Raw genomic sequence first — 5,868 nt, 5'->3', positions numbered from 1 at the left:
CCGCCTGTCTGACGCCATCTTGCTGTGAAGCTTGAAGCTCTTTGTTCACTTGAAGACTACGTTCCAGCGCTTTTTCCAGAGCCGCGTTCTTAGACCTTGCATTCGCCAGCTCTCTGGCCATCTCTTTGGCTTTCTTTTTCTGATCACGCGGCGTTCGAACCGATTTGCCTAAAATTGAGAAAAAAAAAACAACGGTCTTAATATACAATTCTTGATTTCTTTCAAGCATGCAGGAACCCACTCTCCCTGCATTAATTTTTATTATTTTTTTTTATTTTAAATATCTATCATTCTAATACTTAAGAACAGTAACCCACACGTTCTGCTTCATAGTTATTATTATCACTTTCTTATGATTTTTGAAATAGTAGCCAACCCGCTCTGATCCATTTGGAATTCATTCAATCATGCAGTAGCCCACGCGCTCTGCTTCATTTTCTTTCTTCAGAGTAGTAGCCCACTCGCTCTTCTCCATTTCATGTTAACAATGCAGGAACCCACTCGTCCTGCATGCATTGTAATTTTGGTTGTTGTTTCAAAGCTCTTAATATTTTTTTTTTTTATTTTTACTCGCGTTTTCTAGGAAAAATACTCACCTACCGACGACGCCATGTCGTATTTCACCTTCAAATCAGCAGCAGTTGTGCACACGACTGTCTTCCACAACAATAGTTTACAGACTGAATTTTTTTTTCTCTCCTCATCCCTCTTCACTCTTCCGGTCTGATTTAGCGTTTTTCATTTACGTTTTTCCGTCATCGTCAGAACGATTGATCGCAACGCCATTTCCTTATGCGTTTTGTGAAGTGTGTCCTGGATAGCCTCTACACTGTAATAAATTACTTAAATATTCCTTCTCGACCAATTATTATTTCTTTATGTCTTACTGTTAAACTGACATTTATTTCATTCACAAACACGCAAATTGTTTACTACATTTCTCATTGCCTTCACTTGTTCAAGTATTAGTTCCTACACTTACCTCTGTTGATGTTTGAGCTGCGCAGTAGCGAATTATTTTCTCATGCCTTTCAGAGCTTTCATGGGCTTTCCTATTCAAGCTGTTTTTATATCTTGCGGTTTCAACGTCCAACGCATTAGGAAGGTGATTGTGCGGAGTTGTGAAGAGCAATGTTTGGCCTTACTCGAACCTGGCATTTATTTCCTCCTGGGCTTTATTCGCAATATAGATCGCAGACCCAGTAACATGTTTTCGTAGTCTAAAGAACCTCGCCTCACCTGTTACCTCGCAATAAAAAAAGTTCTTAACTGATATTTTTCTTAATATCAATTCCCCAGTGATAAATGCATATTTTTATTTGATGATTCCGGTAACACTAATGAATCCACTAAAATGGGATACATATTGTTGATCAATAAGTAGTTAAAATCCAGCATTTCCATAGAGAGGGGGGGGGGGGGGTTTATTAGCCCACGTTCCCCTTATTAGGTGAACTGAATCCGAATCAGATAATAAATCCTTGTGCTAAGTGTAGATTCAGCATAAGCTCTAAAAAAGATTTCTTATAATGAACAGATGCGCCTAAATGTAGGCGTTTCCATTAAAATAAAAGCGCTGAGTCACCTCGCTTTTTTACTGAAAACGAAGCCACCTCAGATAATGAGTCACTTTTATTTAGTTATGAGTATCGTTTACACATTCGTATGGAGACATTTCTAAAAGCGTAGGTCACTCAGAGCATGAGTAACCTAGGCTTTTAGAAAATTTTCCACATGAATGAGTAAACGTGACTCATTCTCTGAGAAAGGTTCGTTTTCAGTGTAGAAATAGGAATGAGAAAGAGTAACTCACATCTAAGTAGAAGTAGCTGACTTTCTGAGTTAGTTTGGTTTCCAGTGCACTCAAAACTGCTTTTTAAGTCGTATGCAATGTTGCAAGCAACGAAAGCTTCCCACAGTAAACTACAACGAACATCAACGCCTCTACATATCGACATGAGAAGCTTCAACTTGCTTCGCAGACAAGTGGTTTTTCATTCAAAATCACTAAAAAGTAGATTCATAGACTTACTGAAATTTTTCTTGCTTATCCTCAAAAATCTTCTCAAATAGGGGAAATGGCTCTAATTTTGGCCTATGGATCTAAGATTGGGCCCATCGCTAAAAATCTACTATTTAACAATTTTATCTAGATGAACGCGTCATTGGGACGGTACTAATGTATATTTTTGGTCGCTATTGGAAATTTAGTCGAATGCTGAATTTATGTATGGGCCCATATTAGGGCCATTTAGGCCGACATTACATCCATTTCCCCTATGAGGAAAGTAAACGAAAATTTTACTCAGCCTATGAGTAGGAGAGAACAGTCCATAATACACCCCTGTGGTAAAATGGCCCCGTGCGTTTTTTCATTGCTTTCCTATTACTGATTCTGGGATTTAATATGCCATAATGCTAGCTCAATCGGAAGGCTTGGGGCCTTTTTTACCCCAGGAGTGCGTTTTAGACCATCCTACCCTATACAAATAGAGTGAGTGAGAGGTTTCACTTATTGGAACAGTTTTTCCTGGAAAATCGAGGCAAATTTTACTCTGTCTATGAGTGAAGACTCCAAATCAAGAAGACTGGCAATTCTTCCAGAATCCAACGACATATACAGTAGAGCTGCGCTCGAGTGAAGGTGGAAGTACTACATAGAAAAATGAGCAAATACACAAATCTTTCTTCTGAGGTTGTAATCCAATTGTACCAATCAAATTCGTTCGAAGTATCTACCTTTGCGCGGCAGATGACGCGATTGTGTCGGTCTCATAGCGGTCGCATGAGAAAATGGAAGAGTTGCCTGTCTTCTTGATATGTTGTTATAGCTATGAGTAAGCTACGGTTTTGCAAATTGGAATGAACTAAACTCAAATATGAGTTGGATTAATGTCGTGTACGTTTGGCTTATCCATGTTGAGCTATATACCCAACCGAGAAATGTCTCTGTTGTTACTGAGTTGGTTGGAAATTCTATCTAACATTCTGTTGTTACTATTTGTTACTCTAAGTGGGGTATAAGCGTGAACAGAAGGTTGAAAAGCATAACAAACTGGCGTTAATCATTGAAATTTAATCGAGGAAGAACATAGATAAAGCCTAAATGTATGCTTCCTTGACATATAAACATTATGTGAATTTTGCACCGCAGCATTTCGGAACCAGGACCTTTTCAATTTTACCAATTTAAACAAGATTAGAGCAATTTTTGTTAAGCATATGAATTGTAATATCTTGTCAATATTCTAATACAAAATTTAAATGACATTGTATTCAAATATGGATTCACTTTGTGTATTCAACGGAGGTCTTCCATAGCATGGTTATTTTACCCCCATCTGCCTTACAACAATTAAATGGAATATTTTTCCCTTGGTTTTTTTCCCGTCGATCTTGTTTTCCGTACTGAGTTAATGCTACCGACGCCAGGGAGGCAGCTCCCACACCTAGACCCTAGCTATGGACCCATCAGCTCATGGACCGGGGTCCAACGGTTTTACTTTCCATGCGAAGGAATTCGTGAACAGAGATTTTATGCCTCAGAAAATCTCGACGGCGCCGACTGAGATTGAACCCAGACCCTTTGGAGTGAAACGCAGTCATGCTTACCACTACACCACCGACGCCCCTATTTCTTCTTCTTACTCGCATTTCAAGTGTGGCAAGTACAATTTGATTGATGCAATCTATTAGCTACATGGTTCATCTTTCGGCTCAATAGCTCAACTTTTTTTTATTAGAAAAATAGTAGTTATTTTCAACAATACTACTTGTTACTCTAAGTGGGCCTTCCTTAGCTCAGTCGGTAAAGGCGCAGCTACGAAGCAAGACCATGCTGGAGGTGGCTTGGTTCGATTCTCGATCCGGTCTAGGAATTTGTCGGGTTGGAAAATTATTCGACTTCCCTGGGCCTAAAGTATAATTGTACTTGCCACACAATTATACTAATGCAATAATGGTACAGGCTTCGAAAGCTTTCAATTAATAACTGTGGAAGTGCATCTAGAACACTAAGTTGAGAAGAAGGGGCATTAATGTGCCCCATGAATTTTAGTGTGGAAAGCATAACCATCAGGCGTCAAGCATTTAACTTCAATAGAGGAAGAACATAAAAAAGTAAAGCCAATATCAATTCACTTTGTGGATTAAACGGAGATTTTCCTTATTAAGAGCATTTCACCCCATCTCCCCTATTAAAACGCCACATTACGGACGCGATCGGGATTATCCAGTCAGTTGTGATTCCGTAGATGTGCTCCTTTCTCAAATTGTTCCTAAGAGTGCGACAACCTAGGTTAAAATTACGAAGCCAGTCAAATATGAACCAAATTACTTTTTCAAACAACCTGTGCCTGATCCAGGTTCTCTGGTGAGCAATTAAACCTTGCTAAAGTTACGCCATGCTCCATAGAGACGCATCCAACTCTAAATCATGTTGGTTAATAAGCTACATGGAAATCCTCATGAAATACGTGAATCATGTTTTGATTATTTTTGGGAGGTCTAAAATTAATTTAAGAACATCAAGTTCAGCACGGGAACCTTTCTCTGCTTTATAAATTTTTAGTTACAAACAAACCTCGCTTTGCACGGTCCACAGGTAGCATTTTTGCTTATACAAGTTTGTTACTTATTAAAAAAAAAAACATTGTTCGGTATCTCTCAGTGGATTATTTTCAAACAGGCGTCGAATGAAAGGTAAAAGGCTATATTTTCAAACGGTGGAAGATTTAGCGATTTTTGTTTTTTTTTTTTTTTTTCTGACATCCAAATACACACCGTGATTCTCTATCACGTGTGCTAACAGTGCGTGATCTTGTACTTAGGGGATTGGAATTGACGAACAGCATTGCTAAGTTCAGTACTTAAACTCATGTCAACTTCGACAAGACGGACCTGACTTATCCAGAATACTGGGAGCACCAGAGTACGCAAACTGCAGATATAGTTCGCTCATAGGTATCCAGAAGCATATGTGACTTCTGATCATTATCTCCTCTCATTTTAAGCGTGATGGGAGTGCTTTTCTTAGGAAAACAATCTTACAATTTCCACTACAGAACAGCTACCATCTGAAAGGTCACCATGCGTTCGTGCTTTTCTCATTCAAGCAGCAGCGTTTGTTATGTTTAAGGTAGCTGACCGAAACCCAAAACAAAACCGGCACTAGTCACAACGAGGCGCGCCGAAAGCGGATGCCAATTTGCCCTTCCGTCAGACATGAGTCGTATTCCGCAGAATAAACTGCTGATCGAGGCAAGTCAGCATTCGATCATCGGCAAAACATGGTACGTATCCACTGTCGAAGGTCACTGCCAGTGCCAGTGCTGCTACTCGTAACAAATTGTGCACTTTCGTTTCAGTTGCTGCTCATATCGCTGCTGAATGTGACCACATTGATCTTAGCCGTCGGCTGCAGCAAAGTTTCCTGGCCAGCCCTGGAACAATCAGATGAGTATTTCAATCCACTGATGCAATCATTTTCCAAATTTCCCTTTCACGATATCTACGAAACGGCTCCATTGCCAGCGGATCTGCTACTTCCGGGCTCTCGCTTTGTTAAGGTGAAACCGCTGCGGGAATGGTCACGGAAATCCACGAAGGACTTGCAGGGTATCAACGGAGAGCGTAAATTCCGAATCTGTGACCTGCTGTCTACGGTGCTAAATGGACGGGAGCATAGAAGGAATGCTGGCAAAAACCGGATGCGGCCTGGGAGGCTGCGAAAGTTGATTAAATATTGTAAGCAAAACTAGGCTTATATGCGTTCACTTATTACTAATGTTAAACCCTTTGTGCATTTACTATACATTCTGTAAACAACGTAATTAAAAATGTACAAAATTTGCGTTTATTTTCATTAAA

At 39.7% G+C, this 5,868-nt stretch overlaps 1 pseudogene; it reads left to right on the top strand.

The window, feature by feature from the left end:
• The first annotated feature begins 5,198 nt into the window (after positions 1-5,198).
• Positions 5,199-5,759, top strand: LOC135701288 (uncharacterized; annotated as a pseudogene).
• The last annotated feature ends 109 nt before the right edge of the window (positions 5,760-5,868 follow it).

This window comes from Ochlerotatus camptorhynchus, unplaced genomic scaffold, assembly GCF_037179485.1.
Source record: "Ochlerotatus camptorhynchus isolate MF236.1 unplaced genomic scaffold, CSIRO-AGI_Acam_v1.1 ptg000153l, whole genome shotgun sequence".
NCBI classification, from domain to species: domain Eukaryota; kingdom Metazoa; phylum Arthropoda; class Insecta; order Diptera; family Culicidae; genus Ochlerotatus; species Ochlerotatus camptorhynchus.
This window is presented reverse-complemented; position numbering and strand designations above follow the sequence as displayed.